An 18477-nucleotide genomic window follows, 5' to 3' on the forward strand; every position below is an offset into this window, starting at 1 on the left:
AGAATTTACAACTCAAAACAAAAGAGAGAAGAAAATTATGATCTTTGGCTATCTCAAAGGGTGTTTGAAAGTGACTGTAAAAAAAACTTGTTTCCTATAAAATTTAACAACGGATTTATCTAAATTTTGTAATAAAAAAATTTTTTCATCAGTTTTTATAATAATAAATTTTTGGTTCCTTTTAGGCATAAAAATTCATAAAAATATTAATATCAGTTGAATGTTTAATAGATATTAATCTATAACCTATACAATTTATCTGAAATAATTAAAATCTTTTGATCACAAAAAAGCTCTAATTGAAAAGCCTCTTTTGATTTAAATTTATTTAATTTGTATTTTTTAGGGTGTTTGAATCATTAATAAGATTCCATTTGTATGAAAAATATGAACAATGAAAAACATTGCTTGAATTTTTTACAAATTTTAGCTATAGTGGTCATAATATCTATTTATTCTGATGTACAATTTTTACCCAGACACTCTATAAAAAAACATTTTTCACACTGTTTTGATAATTCGTCATTTACAATATTGAAAATAATCCAAACTGAAAACAAATACAAAATTGTAATTTATATAAAATAATTAAGAATTTACAGCAATTTCTAAAAACATCAAATCTTTTTACTTCAGTCATTTCCCTCTATGTGTGCAAGTATTTTTTACACTTTTTATATTGACTGAAAGATTGATGGGTGGGCAGTAAAAAGGGCAATAAAATTAGAGGAAAATAAATTTGGGATGTTAATTGTGCGCGAGAGGTCGTGCTTTTCGGATCGGCTAGGATACAATTTTCACATTGTTTGCTTGCGCATTAGCATAAAGAGGAAACACCAGGGCAAACATACAATTATGTGTAGTTTGACTTGTCAACAATAACGAGCGCAGTTTCGAATTAATGCAATTATTTTTTGTTCGGGTGCCGTTGGTTTTTCTAATGTCCAATTAAATAAAACAGCACCTGTTTTTGGTCCCGCGCGGGAAGTGGAGAGTATCGCGCCAGTTTGTTAACGTTAATTAAATTTAAATCACACACACGACCAATTCGAAAAGCGGCCAAAAAGCGGAATTCGTTTAAACCGATTCGACAGAGAACAAAACAGGTGAGACAATAATTAATGAAAATTAATTTTATTGCCGCCAGGAACGCGCTCAGCAGTTGGTCTTCGAAACTAGTTTTCTTGATGTCCACAGGTGCTTTTTGTTTTTAAACTTTAATTTATATTTTGGATCACTAATACCATTTAAATTGTATACCCTTTTAGAAAACGTCTGTGGCTAGTGAGTATCAATTCTTAGAATTCTATATATTGGGATGATGTGAATAGCTTTATAAAAAATTAGCAAAAAATAAATATTATTGAATCAGATTTTTTTAAATACATACATTACCTTGATTTGAGAAATTTTATTTCTCTATATAGCATTCTAATTTATTTAGAATTTATAAATATATTATCATAATGCACAGGTTAAACTATGAATTCATATTATTTAAAGGAAAAATGATAAAAATTTGTTAAGTTAATATATTTTAATATAAAATATTTTTTAAATTTAATATTAAACTTTTTGCGACCTATCAAAAGGACTGAACGGGTTCAGAAATTTTAAATTTCCACCCCTTTTCTTATACTATTCCAAAAAAAAAAAAAAAATCCACTGTTTACAAAACCGACAAAAGACATTGAAATCTCTTCAAATTTTGCTAAAAATAATTTATAATAATCACTTGTCTCTTGTCTGTAAATAAGATTTTTAAAAAGTTACCAAACTTCCTTTAAGATAATTAAGTTTAAAAAATTTTAACTAGCTATAATATTTTAATTTCCACAAAGAGATTTTTCGTCTTCCAAAATTACACTGCAGCTTGAATATTTCGCAAATCAGCACATCAGAAGTTATAGCAGTTTGTAATCTGTCAAAAGTAACAATGGGCTATTTTTCAAGGAGTAAATTACAATTTTAAAACCAGCAGCAAAAATTAAGCTCACGCCATTAATTTATAACAACGAAACGTCTCTCATTATTTAATTTTCGGGTCGGAGGCTGCGGAGGGAAAACCTTTCTTTTCTTCTCAATTGCAAGGGATTTTCTCTTTGTACCAAAATTATCAAAATATTCCGCACGGTTAACTGTTAAGAGGAGGAATAAAAAGAAACTTTCGAAAGGCGATAAGGGTGCTCTCACCGCGCTAAGCCTTACAATAATAATTCAGCATTTCCTCTAATCACAATTAAAAGTGATAAGCTTTTGAATTAAGCCTTAAGCAACTGCTGTCATAAACCAATGAATGCATATCGCCGGAGATAACATTGTCTTATTCGAGGAAACACACATTAATAATTGAATTATCATTTTGGTGTTGCTTAAAATTATTATACACACCGCGCGAGAGAACTCGTTTCTGCGCGCGAGTTGCGCGCCGCCATTTACATTTCTAATTATAACCGAATTGGGAACAAACAATAAATAAAAATGGCCATCCTGCTGCGTACGTCGGAGCGCAGTGGAAAGCAGCGTCTCAATTAATTTGATCACTCACCGTGATGAAGCTTTTTTTAAATAAAGTCCCTCCATGTTTCTCACCGTTAAAATGTTTTTATGTGTTATTATTTGCAACCTATTATTTCTTATTTCTCTGTTCTTTTTAATTTATGAATTTTGTTAAAAAAAACTGGATTGACAGACTTGAAATTTTAATCAAGTGTTCAAATTTATTCAACTGCCATTGAACGGATTTTTTACCCCTATAATAACCAGAAAATCAACAAATTAATGCTGGTGCTGAATTTAATTTTATAGGCATTGAAATTTTAAATCCCTACCAAAATAGGGATGCATCTCAAAATATTGTCTGATAAATTCTGCAACCATTTAAATAGCACTTTCAAAGATATAATGATTTTAGGACCCATAATTGAACATATAAATCTTAATGACGCAAGAAAACCAGTAAACATTTTCACAAGAAGTCTTAATAAGAGTCGCAAAAATACAACTTGATATTTTACGCTCTAGTGCATTACGTATGAAAAATTTTAAGCCGTCAAATGCAAATGATCAAAAAAAAAAATTTCATTCACATTGAATTGTTCAGAAAAACCCCCGTTTGAAACAGGTTTGAGACTTTTCTTCTTTACAAAATTAATGAAAATTAAATAGAATTATTGATGGAGTTCTTTTGATAAATATTTCAGAATGATTCTTCTGTATTTATTACCGTTTTTTCTTTCATTGTTTATATTTTAGGTGCATTACTGAATGTTGAAAAGTTACGCTGTTTGAACAATTAAGCAGACAACATTTTGTTTTTGCAATTTAACTGCAGAAGCCAGAAATCAATACCGAACGTTCCGATTTTATAGAAGAGATTTACGGAAATGGTTCAATTTTTCAGTTTAACTTCTTAGGTATATAGCTTAAAATGAATTAGAAATAATAATATAAAATAACTTCATGGTAAAAATTAAACTAAAAAAAAAATCAAATTGTGATAGAAATAACACAGAAATTCAAATTAATACGAAATAATTATGAATGTTATACAATTTCTTATATGCAGCATAATTGTTATTAATTGTATAAGATAATGTCACAACTCTCAGGTATACCCTGTCTTATGACCTCTGAACCCTCTTCATTTCAATTTTATTCTGAAAACTTCATTCATGTTAAATAATTTATTATAACTTCATCTTTGAATAATTCCAGGAAAAACCAAACAATATCCAAGCAGGATTAATTTTAAAAATTTTAATATTTTAGTTTTAATTGAGTTTGTATTTATAATTTATATCAATATTTGTATACTCCATTACATTTTTATGAATTATTTTTAAAAATTCCCTAATTTATCAAAGTTAAAATTAAATATACAGTATAGATTATAAAAAACGTTTATTAAACAAAAATTTTATATAAATTTTATATAAATAATAAACTCTATTTTTATAAAAATATTATAAATAATATACTTTGTGTAACTTTTAAACATGTTAACTTTCAGGCAATATCAATCTAGGATAGTGAATTAAAAAGGCGATTTAAATTTAACAATATTATAATTATTATTGTTGCTGTTTATTTGTCACCAAAATTAAATTTAAAATTTACCTCAGCACTTTTTCAAGAACAGCCCGCGGCGAGTGTGTGTGCTTTCTGCGAGCAATGCATGGTAATTAGTAATTGTCAGGGAAATGTATTCCAGGTGAATACCAAAGAGCGCGATAGAAGGCGAGCCGCGAGAGCGACGGCGCGCGGCTGCGGCCGCGGCCAAGAGCATTTTTCAGAGCTCGCCGCCGCCGCCGCCGCCTCGACCCGCTATGTGTATTTTATCGACGCTCGTGCGTGACACAGGGCGGTGCCTTTTTATCAGCCCCGATGATAAAATAAATTATTTTGTAACATGACCCGCAAAGTCTAATTTCATCGGCAAAGGGGAAGCGGCAGGGCTCCTTTTTTCCTCGCGCAGGCCTTTTTATGGCGTATCACAGCAGTGCACGGGTGGCGGGTGAGTTTTTTTTAGAGGGAAAGAAAGCGAGAATTGCGAGGCGAATCCCATCAGCGAAACAGAAATGATGAGCGGCGGGCCAATTTGCTTGAAAGCATGCGCATGCAAAGCCAGAATGGAATAAATTGGTGTAATTGAAAGTACTTAATTAGATTGAAGTGCACCGGGAAACAAAAAAGATCCACGTGAAAAAGGATTTTTATATTTACGAATTTTTTAAACAAAAAAATTATTCCCTTAAAAATATTTTTTGCAACAATAATGATAGTCGAAATACATTTTAAACTATCAGAGGAAAAATATTTTCTTGCCAAATGTTATAATGGTCGATTTGTGGATTTTTACTCATCTCCATTAGCCTCGATTGGGTATGAAAATCAAACTTCGAAACGACTGCAATGAGATAAAAAAAAGGTAGCATGAGTGCAATGGCTATTGTTGCTAAACATTAAAAAATAGATTATATCAATAACATTTCTATGCCTCTGCAGCATGTGAATTACGTGCGCCCTTGCTAAGTGTATGAATAATTAACCCCTTTTCGTGATAAAAGGCACCAAATCATCGCACGCGGACCACACTAAAGCACAAAATTCCGATTAATTAGGGGCTAAAAAAAAACAAGAAGGTGCAATGAATACGAACGACGCTAAATGAGTCTATCGCATTAGCGAGCCACATTTTTCTCCGCAATGCTTCTAAAAAAGTTTCCTTTCAGCTCATTTGAATTTCATCAGCCAGAGTCGTGCGCACACACGCTGCTCAGTGATTCCGGGGTGGAGAAGCAAAGAACACCCCCGGAAAGGAAAATAAAATAGTATTCAGCAGCATGAGAACAACCCGGTCGATAAAGCTCGAACTTCCCTCACCATCAATGTATAGAAATCACTGATTCTTGAGAGAATGATTAGAGAATTCCTCAATATAACATCTTCAAATAGAATAAAAGGCTCAGAAAAGACCATATCGTTGTCAAATATTCAAAAGCATTGTTTATTAAAAATGCTCATTAGAGCTGAAAAACCTAACCAAACGCAGTAAGGCCAGGAAGTGCATAAATGCTAAAAAAAAGCTGAAGAGGAAACTTAATAACTTATTCTTAAGATAATTGAAAAATTATTTTTACTTAAATATATTATTCATCACTCTATCGCCAAATTCTTCCAAAAACGAGATGCATCAATTTAGTTTCAGAAATTTGTTTATTGGGTTCAAAAACTGAGGGCAACTATGCCCCATACATGAACTCATCCATAATAATGACAAAATAAAAATTTAAAATAAGAGAGAAAGACAACATTAATATTTCTCAATGAATTGCTTTTTCAGCGTCGACTTGAAAAAATTTACATTTTCATTCAGACACAAGTTTGGTGGTAACAAATTCCAATACCTGTAGCTTTGCACTTGGAAACAGTTTTCGGGAACATCAACACTTACAAATGGAGCGAGCAGTTTCATACGGTGCGCTCTAGTACGCCCTAATAAGTTAACGTCGTACATAGTTGTTACAAAATCATTTAAGTATTCCGGGCAATTTTTATACAGAATTTTATGCGTCTGCACTAAAATTTTTAATTGATATCTATCAGCAATTTTTAAAATTTCACATTTTTTATATAACGGAGATAAATTTTGGCCGATTTTTACATCATAAATATAGCGGATTAAATGGTTCTGCAACACTTGCAATTTGTTTACCTGGGCAGATGTCAAGTTGCAAAAAACAATGTCACAATAATCAAAGTGAGGTAATATTAAGCTCTTGACCAAATTAATGCGTACTTTTTCGGGAGTTACATTTCTAAATTTTTCTATGCTCTTTAATGTGCCGTACACTTTTTGCGAAATCCGCGACACTTGCGCATTCCACGACAAATTTTTATCAAACATTACTCCAAGATTTTTAGCTTCATGTACAAAATTTACTTCAACATCCTTAAGGTACAATTTCGCAGTCCTGGTCTCAGCGATTAAAGCACTATTCCGTTCTGAGCAAACAAACATCGCTTGAGATTTAGTCGGGTTGAGTTGTAGCCCATTGGCTTCAGACCAGGAAACAATGTCTTTTAAAACATCATTCATAATTAGTATGCACTCGTTAACGTTGTTAGATTTGCAGCTGAGATATAACTGAGTGTCATCCGCATAAACATGATATTTGCATCTATTATTTAAAACTGCCGGTAAATCATGAGTATATAAAGAGAACAGAAGGGGTCCAAGAACCGATCCCTGGGGCACGCCGCATTCAATTTTACACCACTGCGAAAAATTGCCATCACTGTTTTTAATTGCATGTTGGCGGCCTAGTAAATAACTCTCAAAAAATTTAAGGACTGGCGTTGAAAAATTTAATTGGTCTAGCTTATGTAGCAAAAGACGGTGGTCAACTAGGTCAAATGCTTTTGAATAGTCTAAGAAAACCATGAGAGTAACTTCACCTTTAAACATTGAAACTCTTAGATCTTCTGCGATTTTTAATAAAGCGGTTGTTGTACTGCGTAACTTACGAAAGCCAGATTGAAGCTTATCAAGCACTTCATTTTTTAATAAAAAATCCATCATCTGATCAAAAACGATTTTTTCCAAGACCTTCGAGGTGACACACAATAAACTTATTGGCCTAAAATCAGAGCTACTTGAAGGGCAGCGAACCTTTGGCAGTGGCATTAAAATTGCTTTTTTCCAGATAGCTGGGAAATGAGAAGTTTGCAGCACTAGGTTTATAATAAACGTAAGTGTTGGCAGAATTATATCGACAATATTCAAAAGCATTTTGTTGCAAATACTATCAGTGCCTTCAGCTGGCGACTTTATACTTTTCAGAGCAAGTTTAACTTCCAATGGAGTTACATGTTTAAAATAAAATTTTTCACCCGTTATCTTGCGAGGAATTGAAAAATTATAATCTAATTTATCTAATACATTAGGCGATCTTTTCACAGTCAAGTCATTCACAAGCTCGTCCAAATTTTGCGAGAGTTCAGCTACTCGCGATTTATCTTTAACCAGTCCAAGAGATCGCAATTTACTCCACATATGCTTAGAGCCTGAAGTTTGCTCCAAGTTCTTATAAATTACTGACTTTTGAAAATTCAAAATAATTTGTTTTACTTTATTTCTGAGCGACTTAAAAATATTAAACGATGCACTTGAACAGTCTTTTTCCGCTCTCCTTCTTGCCTTATCACGATCTTTAATCAAGGATTTTACATTCGCTGGAAGCTTCGGATGAAATTTTTTATTTATCTTTATTTTTTTCTTTGGCGCTATTTTATCAAAAAGTGAGATAACCTTTTTATTAAACGACTCTACTCTGGCGTCTATCGACATATTCTCAGCAACCTCGTGCCAAGAAATTTTAGTGGCTTCAGATATAAGCAAATTGCGATCAATTTTGGCAAACTCCCTAATAAATTTGTATTCGCTTGAGCACTCTGGAAGCTCAGCTTCGATTATAACATAAAGAGTAAGGTGGTGGGACAGCGAATTAAATATTTTTCCAAATCTTCCGCATTTGACTTCAGGGGAGACCATTATTGCATCAATTGTAGTTACTGCATTATAAGAAATATTTGTATCTTCAATGGGAAGTCTTTTAACACCAAAATGATTGATGTGTGACTCTAAATTGTTAAGGAGATTAGATCTCACTTTAAAATTGCAGTTGAAATCACCAAGCAAAACGCAATTATCATATTCTAAATAATTTTTTTGCAGCTCCTTAAATAAATCATCAAAGTTTACTTCAGGTGACGGTCTCCTATAAATGGCCACAAGAAGGAATTTATGTTGCATAAGACACCTGAGAGCCCCGATAGTTTGTCATTATGGAATTATGCTTCTACAGTGTTAAATCACAAGCGGTGACTTAATATGAATTGAACTGTATAATGCGAAAACTTTAAATAAATATTGCTGGAAAATTATATAATTTGATTGCATAAATATGTATTATATGCTTGAAAAATAAGTTTATCAATGAAGTATATTGTAATGATTAAAATAATTATTAATTAAAATACATTTAAAAAATTATTTGTTTAGTAAATATTGCTTTAATAAATTGCTAAAATAATCTTTTTTAAAGAGGATATATTATATATATTAGTTTTAAATTTTAAGACCAAAAAGATTGTATAAGGCTAATTATAATCGAGGGATCCAATTCTGTAAGAGGAATTTACCATTATATTTCAGCCTTAAAGAATTATATTTTATTCTGTATTATGGCAATCTCAAATTTTAATTATTTTATTTGAAAAAAAAAATATGGAATAAAGTGAAGGCGGTTTCAAAAGGTTGAATAGCTCTTGTTTCACGATCGCGTTTGCTTTGATGGCAAAGCGCATGAAAGGGCGAATAAATAAGAGAGAAAATTGAGCAAAGGCTTATCTTGGTTTGTCAGAACAAGGGAATTATCTGCGGTGCCGCAATAGAGGACCGCGTGTCATATTTCTCTCTCTGTCGGCGCACTATGAATATTTATATACTGGGCTCCGGGAAACGCTAGTTCGCGGCGAGTTTGTAAAATTTATGTCGGAAAATAATGCTCTCCGTGTGTGTTTGATTGCGTGCGCTCGGAATAATAACAGTCGCGCTGCAGAGGGCAGAATAAAACACGAGAGAATGCATTATTATATTATTTGGTATTTATATTTATGCGCGCGGCGAGTATATCAGCATGGAGCAGCGAGCTCACTCTTATCACCACCGCGATAAATAAATTCTTTGATATATTATTTACGGCCCTCTCGGCGTGTGTGTGTGTGTGTGTGTACGACTTGTGTTTTCCGAGCTCTATTTTTAAATGGCGCTGCACGACGAGCATAATGAATTCTCATTCGTGCCGTTTTTCCCCACCAGTTAAATAAATGCTGCTCGAGCTTTGTTCTCCGATTTGCATTTCCAGCATGGATGCGGAAAATATGCTGCGTCGAGTCTGCGTGGAAATGTCAAGAGTGCGATCTAAAATCACATTGTTAATTGTGTAGATGTAACTCGAATAAATCCAAATTTAAGTTTTCTTAACTTTTTCTCTTACTATTTACACTTTCGTTATTTATGTATTTTAGGGGGGGGGGGGGGAATTAATTAAAAAAAAATATGTTATTTATAGTAATCGATAAGAAATTGGTCTCTTTGTGGTTAAAAAAAAAACCTCAAAATTGGAATTTTTTAACACTTCACAACCGCAGGTGAAATACTTTGGCAAATTTTCGCAGGATAATAATGTGCTAAGAATCTGTAAAGACAGTTCATAAAATGGTATAGAAACTTTTTGAAGAAGCATTTTATACTTTACATAGATTTTATAGTTTTTTTTCTGAATCTATACATTCAAACCAGATTCAATCTATGGTTGATTTAATTAAGTTAATCTAGTTTGAATCTGTATGAAATAATTAGTTTGCACAAATTTCTCGATCGATATGGTATTTCCTCTGCCGAACTATATATTCTTTAATTTCACTCTTAATATGCCTTTGAATATATAATATATACTAAAAAAATTAAAATTAAGTCTATGTGCAAAAAGAAATATCTTTGAGCAAAGAAAATCTTAAAATCTTATTGATTTTCTGCCTTTAAAATTTCATTTCCGCTATAGTGCTAATACTATTTAAGAAAAAGAAAACAGTAGGAAGCTTATAAAATAAAGGGGAGAAATCGCCTCGAAAGCAACAAAGGTGAGAGATACGAGTTATCAAAATAGGCGGACTAAATTCAAACAGCAGTTCCGCGAGGAGAATTGAATGAGTGCATGTTTTATCATTTTTCAGGTCACTATCAGTGCGCCTTTGCTGGCAACAGTTCCTCTAAAATAAATAGGCCTTTTAGCTTGCTCGCTCTAACAAAGTCAAATGTATTTCATGCAGAAACTCAGAAATTTTAACACAGGATGTTTTTTTAAATCAAGAACTTAATTGCTTTATTTGAATTAAAGGCAAAATTATTACAATAAATCTAAAAATTCGGAGGTTTTTGGAATTTTGATATACTTTATTCAATTCATTATATGCCTCTCAAAATTTACAAAATGCTTCACAAATTCAAGAAAAATGCATTTTTTTACCCCATCCCATTTTTAACAAAATACATTTCTCTATAACTATCAATCAGAAAATTATCATCAAAAACTGATTTATAAATTCTTGACAAAATCCCTTTGAATCAAATTTTAATGAAGTCTGTTTTGATAATTTTTTTGCAATCTTCTCCCTACGTACTATTGTCATAAAAGCGCGGCGCAGGGAATATGAACAAAAACGTTTGTAGTGCGTTATGGCTCTGATCGTTCGCCCCCATGACGTGCTGAATTCATTTGCCTGTCTTATCACCGCCTTATTAATTTATATACTGGTTGACTCGGAGTGATAGGGGCATGCAATAAGTTATAGTTCCCTGATGTATCGCCCGTTGTGAGGATAGTGTTATCATTTAACGCGCGCGCGAAAAGACTGTAATTCCACGCTGGATATAAAAACTTATAATGCGCGTGTTTTTTCTATATGCTCGCGATCGGCGTGATTTGTTCCTTAATAGAGTAAAATGCAATCTGCACTTTCGAATGCAACGCGTCAAATCTTCTGCAATTGTGCGTGTTGTGCTAAAAATATAACATGCATGTGCGAAAGCATAAGTGCATAACTATATGCGTTTTTTAATCAATATTAACTAACATTATAGCTTTTAAACTATAGAAAGATTTTGTGAAAATCGGAGTAATAATGCTATAATAATCGTTCAGTCAAACATCATCAATGATCATCTAATGATATAAACTTCACAGTTAAAGGCAGGAATGATGTAAGAGAAGAAAAGCATCTAAAAATGTATATAAAACAATTTTTTTCTTTTGAATTTACATTATAATACTAATTTTTAAATTTAAATTCAAGGTAATTATTTTATTAATGCATTTAATATATAATAAAAATTAAAATATATTTTATTCTAAATAAATTTAATCATTTTATTAAAGTTATAACATAAATGTTTGTTAAATTATAAACTTTTAAAGTATACAACAACGACATTATAGTTAAATTGAGATATTTAAATTGAATCTGGCTGGCTTATTTTTATGTAACAATCATTCTGACACAATCATAGATTCCCTGAATCTGTTACATATATTCCTTTTTCAACTTTCGCATTTTTATATTAATTTTCCATCTCTGCGGTATTTGAGTGCAATCAACCGCACATATGCATGGAGTCATTTCGCGCGTTAATTTATTGGTTTTGAATTGAAAGTCGAATGCTCTCGCGGTCGCATTCTGCAGTACTCAGAGCGTTTACTCGAATTTATGATCACTAAAACCGATGTAAAGCTCTAATTTATATTCCGCCGAGAGCTTAAATTACATTTGTACGCGGCAGATATAATAAAGTTTACAAAAGGGAAAGTCTAAACATTTGCTTTATCTTAAGTATGATACTAAATACATTATGTGATATGCAGTTGTGCGCACAAGTATCAAGTTGTTTTCAACTTTATCATTCTGCTGAAAAAACTACCCCAACTTAAAAGTTGCAATTATTGTGCAGTTTTTTTACTGTGCGGCTTCAATTTTGTCCATTGGAAGTTACATAAATTTTTAAAATCAATTCTGTATAGATTGTTTTAAAAGGATATAGTAAAGAAGGCAAGATTTTGCCACACGCCGTACGTTTTGTTGGCCTATAACTTTATTCCAGTGAAAAAAGTATACTGCAAGTACTAAATAATCTTAATATTCATCCCTTGCAAATTTCAGTAACAACGAATTAAATAATTATAAAACCACTCTCTCTTGAATACCTTAAAATTATAATTTTTAAACCGCAGCAAGGCAGCTGCCAAATAAAGTTGAACCCAAAATGATAAAAAAATTAAACTCTTAACTCCGTATCGCTATTCATTAAATTTTTTGTTAGTTTTTTGTGTGATATTATGTCAGTTATTAAGCACTTTAGATTTTAAAATCCTCCCTTTCTATACTTAGCTCATCAAAACTTTTAAAAAATACAATTAATTTTGAATTATTTTTGGAAGTCCAAATAAAATAAATGTTACCAAATAATAAAATTAAATTATTAATTAAATGGTTTTTCTAAAGTGAAAAGGAGGGCGGTAAATCTATTATGGGTAAATTGAAGAAATAAGAAACGTGAAACGTTTGAAAATTTGAATTTAAATGAGGATGACTTACTTGTCATAAAATATCTGTTCAAATCGACAAAGGATTCATATTCTTTAGGAGATCCTGCATGCACAACAATTTTAAATATTTGTGAATAAAGAAATTTCAAAATCAGAAATTATATGTTAATTTTATTTAAACACATTCGATTTCCAAAAGTTTTGGATATCCAAAATGTTTTTCTATGTTGCCGAAGTCTCATTATAACTTAATATATGACGTATTAATAGAAATTAATTCCGCAGAAAAATTTTAAAGTAGACCAAAGTAGAAAAATATGGTGTCAAAGTTTCTACTTATTGTAAGTTGAATAAAATTAAAAATAAATTTAATGCCGTTTTCTCGATTAAATATTTATAGACTCTTAATTTTTCTTCATATTTTCTAAAGAAAATTTTTTGAATGATTGTGTTGTTAACATATTGCTACAGAAAATTTAGAATGAAAAAAAAGTAATAAACAGGGAAACTTGCAATTAATTCATTATTAATTATTAATTATAATTACTACATAAAGGCAACTTGGATACTACCCCTTCCATTCAACACGACGCTTTTTGCGCTGATTGCATCGTCTGCCGAAGTAAAAGGGTTATCGGTCGATCGAGATTTTCGCGATTAGATGACTTACCGGTGCGTAGGTGTTTTCGGGAGCCGAGAGCAGTCATGCAGCGTGGCGGAGGTCTGGAGTTTGGTCGCGGAGACTCTGCGGGCGAGCGGCGAGAAGTGGTGCCGCGAGACGCAGCGAGCGGCCCCGCGCCAAAGGCACCGCCTCTGCGAGATACGATTGGACGGGTAGGTGCGATCGAATACCTCCCATTAACCACCGAAGGCGAATTTCGAATTGCGCTTGATATCAGAGCGCGCGGGGAGGCGGGGAAAGGAAATTTAAAAAAAATATTATTCCCGTCCGACCGACAGACCGACAGACGGACGGTCGGACTTTTCCGAAGGAGCCGCGCCAGGTAAAAGACGCGACCTGACGTTTGTTTTCCAACTCTCGCCTTTCTTTGCGCAATCGAGGCGACACTCCGCTCGCCGGCGTCTAGTGTTTTTTACTAGGGTCGTTTCATTGCCTCTTTTGTGTCTAGGCGCATTCCAGGCAACACAACCTTGACAATTTGGAATGAGTTAATTTGAGATTAAAGAAGGTTTATTTGTTATTATTATACTGCTTAATTTATAGTACAGTATAATTTACTTTAGTTAATATAAATATTTTGTTACATTAAAGTAATATTATTTCAATTTACATCAAAATTGCTTGTATATTGTAAAGTAATTTTATTTTGTATTTTTTTGTTCTCATAATAATAGAAATAAAGCATGTTTATGTTTACAGTTGTCAATGGTTATTTACATACAAAAATGTTGGGTAGTTTATTTTAAATTAAATTAAAATTTATTTTGATAATGATGAGGAATCCATTAGATATTATAAATTGACAAATAATTTAGAACAGTGCGTGTGACGAAGGGTCAGAACGTGATGTGTTTCATTAATGTTTGATTTTTGATTAACTATGTATAATAAATTTAATATTTGGGATTCTGTTCGCTGCGCCAAATTAAATAATATTATTTGTATTAAATCTTTTTTAATCTTTACTCCAAAATAACTGTGGTGATAAAACTTCTTTAATTAAAACAGTTTTTCTTAATCACAAATCGATTAAACTTTAAATGTTATAGGGACAGAAAATTGTTGAAGTTCTGTAAAGTAGGCTTTCCGTTGGTCATATCTGTCAGTAAATTGCCTAAATCGCCCCTGAACAAAAGAATTTTCTGAAGGGCAAAAACACTTATCGAAATTTATTATCTTTGCCGAGGACAAAAATTTAGTAACTTTTATAGTACACCATTTTTAAATTAGTGAAATTAACTATGAACAAGAGTTTATAAATTCAGAGTATTACGAAGATTTTATCAAAACAGATAGGCACAAGACAATAAATGATTCCCTATTTAATTGTCCTGGCAAAATATTAAGTAATTAATCATTTAACTTTTATGCATTAAGCATTACTATTATATGGATTATGGCTTATTATTTTCATTCGTGGATATAAATTAAAAATTCCCAGTAATTATTGTTCCACTCAATTATATCAATTTATCTTGCGTAAACCACATTTTGAATTTGTTTTCATCCAAAACATTAATTATTAAAGTGGTTTTAACTATTTTGATTTGCTGGATTAAAAAATTTTTTTATAAGAATTTAGCAATCTGTGTATGATGCATTTGATGCAACAATTATATATTTAAAAACAAACATCGCAAATAAGTGCACAATTAACTCGCAGGAACGGTCAAGGTACCTTTATCGTTTTCAGAAGATAGATTAGTATTTAAATATTCTGTGCGCTTTATCATTTGGGCTATTTGAAATGTTGCTTTAGACAAAGCTGTTTCACGTTAATTTTACAAAGTACAACGTGGTGCGCTGGCAAAGTATAAAATTGCACCTAAACGCGATTGAAAAAATCTGCCAAAATTAAGTTTGTATTGAAATCATTAAATTAGCACAAAACATTAAAATAAGATTGATGTAGGTAAAAAAGTCTCCCAAGAGACCCTGCGAGGTTGGGAAAGATACATCCGGTAAGCACCAAGAAAATTTATGACGTTCCAATGCTTTGAATAGTACAACTATATTGTATTAACTGTCATATTATTCAATATAAATTGAAGTAATATCACATAGCAAAATCACAATTATCATGTTTTTTTTGTATTGTTTATCCCTCTCTAAATTTTAAAATAGATATACTTTTTCAAATAGTAATTAGTTTTTTTGTTCCAAATTTTTTTTACTCATAAGAAATTAATCAAAACAAATTAAAGGGTTTTGGATAAATTTTTGTCGCAATTTGTTATTTTATGAAATTATCTTTTTGAGGTCAGTAATCCCTCAAGAGACACTTCAAGCACGTAATTCACTTAGTAAGAAAACCAAAACCCCTTCCCCCAAAAAAGTAGCCCCCAAGAAAAAGTTTCTCTTGCTCACAGGGAAACTAGTGAAGAAACGCATGCGGGGTCTGGGAACCCAAATTGAATGTGGAGTCGCGGCGGCCGGCCGGTCGGCGGGTTGCACTTGACAACCCCGAGAAAAGATGTGCATTGCTCACCAACTATTAGTGGCAGATGGTTTCAGGCCCATTAAAAAGCCACTCAAGAGATCCATTATAGAAAATGTGGCTTGGTATGTTTCTTTTCTAAGGCTGCTGGACCGTCCGTCTCTCGCGCGCACTCAGCCTATATAGCAGAGACTCGCTGCTCGTCGTATTGCGCTATTATATGTACATGTGTGCGCGCTTGATACTTTTTAAATTTAAATATGTGCGTAGTTGTATGCAAGCTCCTGTGCAGCCACTGAATTTTTGACGTCATTTGATGATGGAAAACAGAGGCGCTCACGGAGCTGCTTAGTTTAACTTTATTTTGGAAACTCGCTCTCAATTTTGTAGCTGAAAGATTTCTTTCCATTTGATATTATCTTAAGCAAAGAAAGATATAAGGATTTTTTTTTTTTTTATTTTTAAAAATTTAACAGCGATTCATCTCTTCAAGGATGCACACCAGGGTAGTTTTAATCTTATTATTGTTTTCATCTCCTTTTTCCCGCTCTGTGCACAAAGAGGAAATGATATTAAGTATTTAGTTTTGCAAATAATATTTATTGGTGCAACACAAAGGAAATCACGGCAAATAAAACAAGTCAAGTTGATCAGAATTTCAAAATATCATTATTTAAATTTGCTTAATGGTTTACAGAAAAAATTAATTTATGCAAATGAATGCTTCAGAAACATTAATTCTAATTTTTGCTGTTCATTATCAGAACAGTTTCCCACCCTCTGCAAGACCTACCTTGATAACAACTAAAACTTAGTCAACCGAGGCTCATTGTGGCGGATGGGTTTTTGTCTCGGAACTCGGAAGTTTTATCAAAATATACTTATGCTAGTGGTGGTGCCGTTTTGTCCAACAATTCATTTTTTAAATTAATCGCTGACAAAAATAAAATGTAAACAATGTAACTGTATAATAATTTGTATACAAATGAACAATATTAACAATTTTCAATCAATTGATGCCATTTTATACCTGTAAGTTATAATAATTATAATAGCTATTTTATTTCACTAACAAAATAAAATATCATAAAACCAAAAAGTAAGTTGTTAAATTATGATGTTAAGCTATAAAAAAGATGAAGATATAATTTAGTTTAACCGTACAATATATTATAAGATATTAAATTAAGATGAGCTCAAACAGAAAATTAATTATAATCCTAATCTATTCTTTCTACATAGAAACATAGCATTTAAAATGTTGACCACAAAAATCATCCAATATCCTTTAATTATTCATTAATTTATTCTGACGTTATAACTTACAATCAATCCTAACTGAAAGGTGATAATTCATTCATTACAAAAATAATACAATAATTACCATTTAAACGAAATTCCAAGTTAATTAAAATTATATTAATCATTAGTTCTTGTTAAATTTTAATTTCAAGGTTTCCAAGAGGCTTTATTTTTCTAGGCAATTGGGAAATATTTATTTTTCCCAATTTTAATGCAGAACTCCTTTACTGTGTATATATTATTTATGGGCAGAGATTGTCTGGTGGTTGCACCAATAAATTTGCAACTTTTTTTCACTTCTCGCCAGCTTGTTGCAATAAAAATAAATTTTCTTAACAGTCATAACACCAATGTATCACACCGATTCAGTTTTCCAGTGCACTTTAATTTCACTCGGAGTGAATTCTTAATTGCGAATTAGTGTGGAAAAAAACTTTGCAAAAATCTTCCTAATAAATGACTGGGCCATTAGCTTCACTCGTGTTCTCGACTTGAATCCATTTGTCCGGGCGCACCTAATTAGCCGCAGTATATAAAAGGCTCGGCAGAAGAGAGGTAAAAATTAAAATTTCAAAGGTGTTGCCGCCCGAAAGAAAACGAGCGACCAAGAAAGAGTCGCGGCTTTTCGCATCGATTTCCTCTCTCTCGAATAAAGAGAAGAAAGAAAAGAAGAAAAAGAGGCATTTATTTATAAGTTTAAGCAGCATCGTCTCCTCTCTTTATATATGCATGAGAGGGACGAGCACACACACACACACACACACACACTCTTATTCGCGGCTAGCCAAAGGTTGAATTATTATTTTCACATTTAAAGTCGCACACAATTTATTTAAAAGCACTTTACCGCGCGCTCGATGCCGCGGTGTTCTTTCGCCGGCCGGTGCTGCACTCACTCTTCTCGGCCTGTCTGCGGCGGAATCATTCTTACTTAATTTTATTGGGGGAGGACGGGGGGCAGGGCAGCAGACATGGATATTACATTAACGACACACAACAACAAGGTAGACACACTTAAATGGCCAATGACGTCACTAATTCATATTCATTTTAAAGTGGTCCTGCAGCCATTAACGCTGCGCGCGCCTTCCCGCCGGCCTGCCCGCGCGGCCCCCAAGGGCAGATCTTTTTATAATGTCAAATGCTGCGTGGAATGAAACTGGTCCAAAGTACGCGAGGCGCCACAATAAATCCGAATTTGAACCTACAACTCTTTTTCTCCTTTTGTGTGTAAAAGTCGCCGCCGCCCGCCGCAGATGAAAGACCTGCTCGGCCGCACCAAAGATCGTCGCTGCATTCTTTAGTTGAGCATTGCAGGAAGAATTTGTTGCATGCAGGTTTAACAATTTGATAGATTTACTTTTTATACATTATACGTCAATAATTAT

At 32.5% G+C, this 18477-nt stretch overlaps 1 protein-coding gene across 2 annotated transcripts in view; it reads right to left on the minus strand.

Moving 5' to 3' along the window:
- LOC132203676 (transcription factor GATA-4-like) overlaps positions 1–13415 on the minus strand; it is a 22321-nt gene extending 8906 nt beyond the window's left edge. For both annotated transcript variants that reach the window (XM_059631596.1, XM_059631597.1), the window contains exon 1: positions 13339–13415. The gene's annotated coding sequence lies outside the window, so the exon portion shown is untranslated. The remainder of the gene's footprint in view (positions 1–13338) is intronic.
- Between the last annotated feature and the right edge of the window lie 5062 nt (positions 13416–18477).

The sequence above is a fragment of the Neocloeon triangulifer genome, unplaced genomic scaffold, assembly GCF_031216515.1.
Source record: "Neocloeon triangulifer isolate White Clay Creek 2 clone unplaced genomic scaffold, ASM3121651v1 ptg000017l, whole genome shotgun sequence".
In the NCBI taxonomy this organism is placed as follows: domain Eukaryota; kingdom Metazoa; phylum Arthropoda; class Insecta; order Ephemeroptera; family Baetidae; genus Neocloeon; species Neocloeon triangulifer.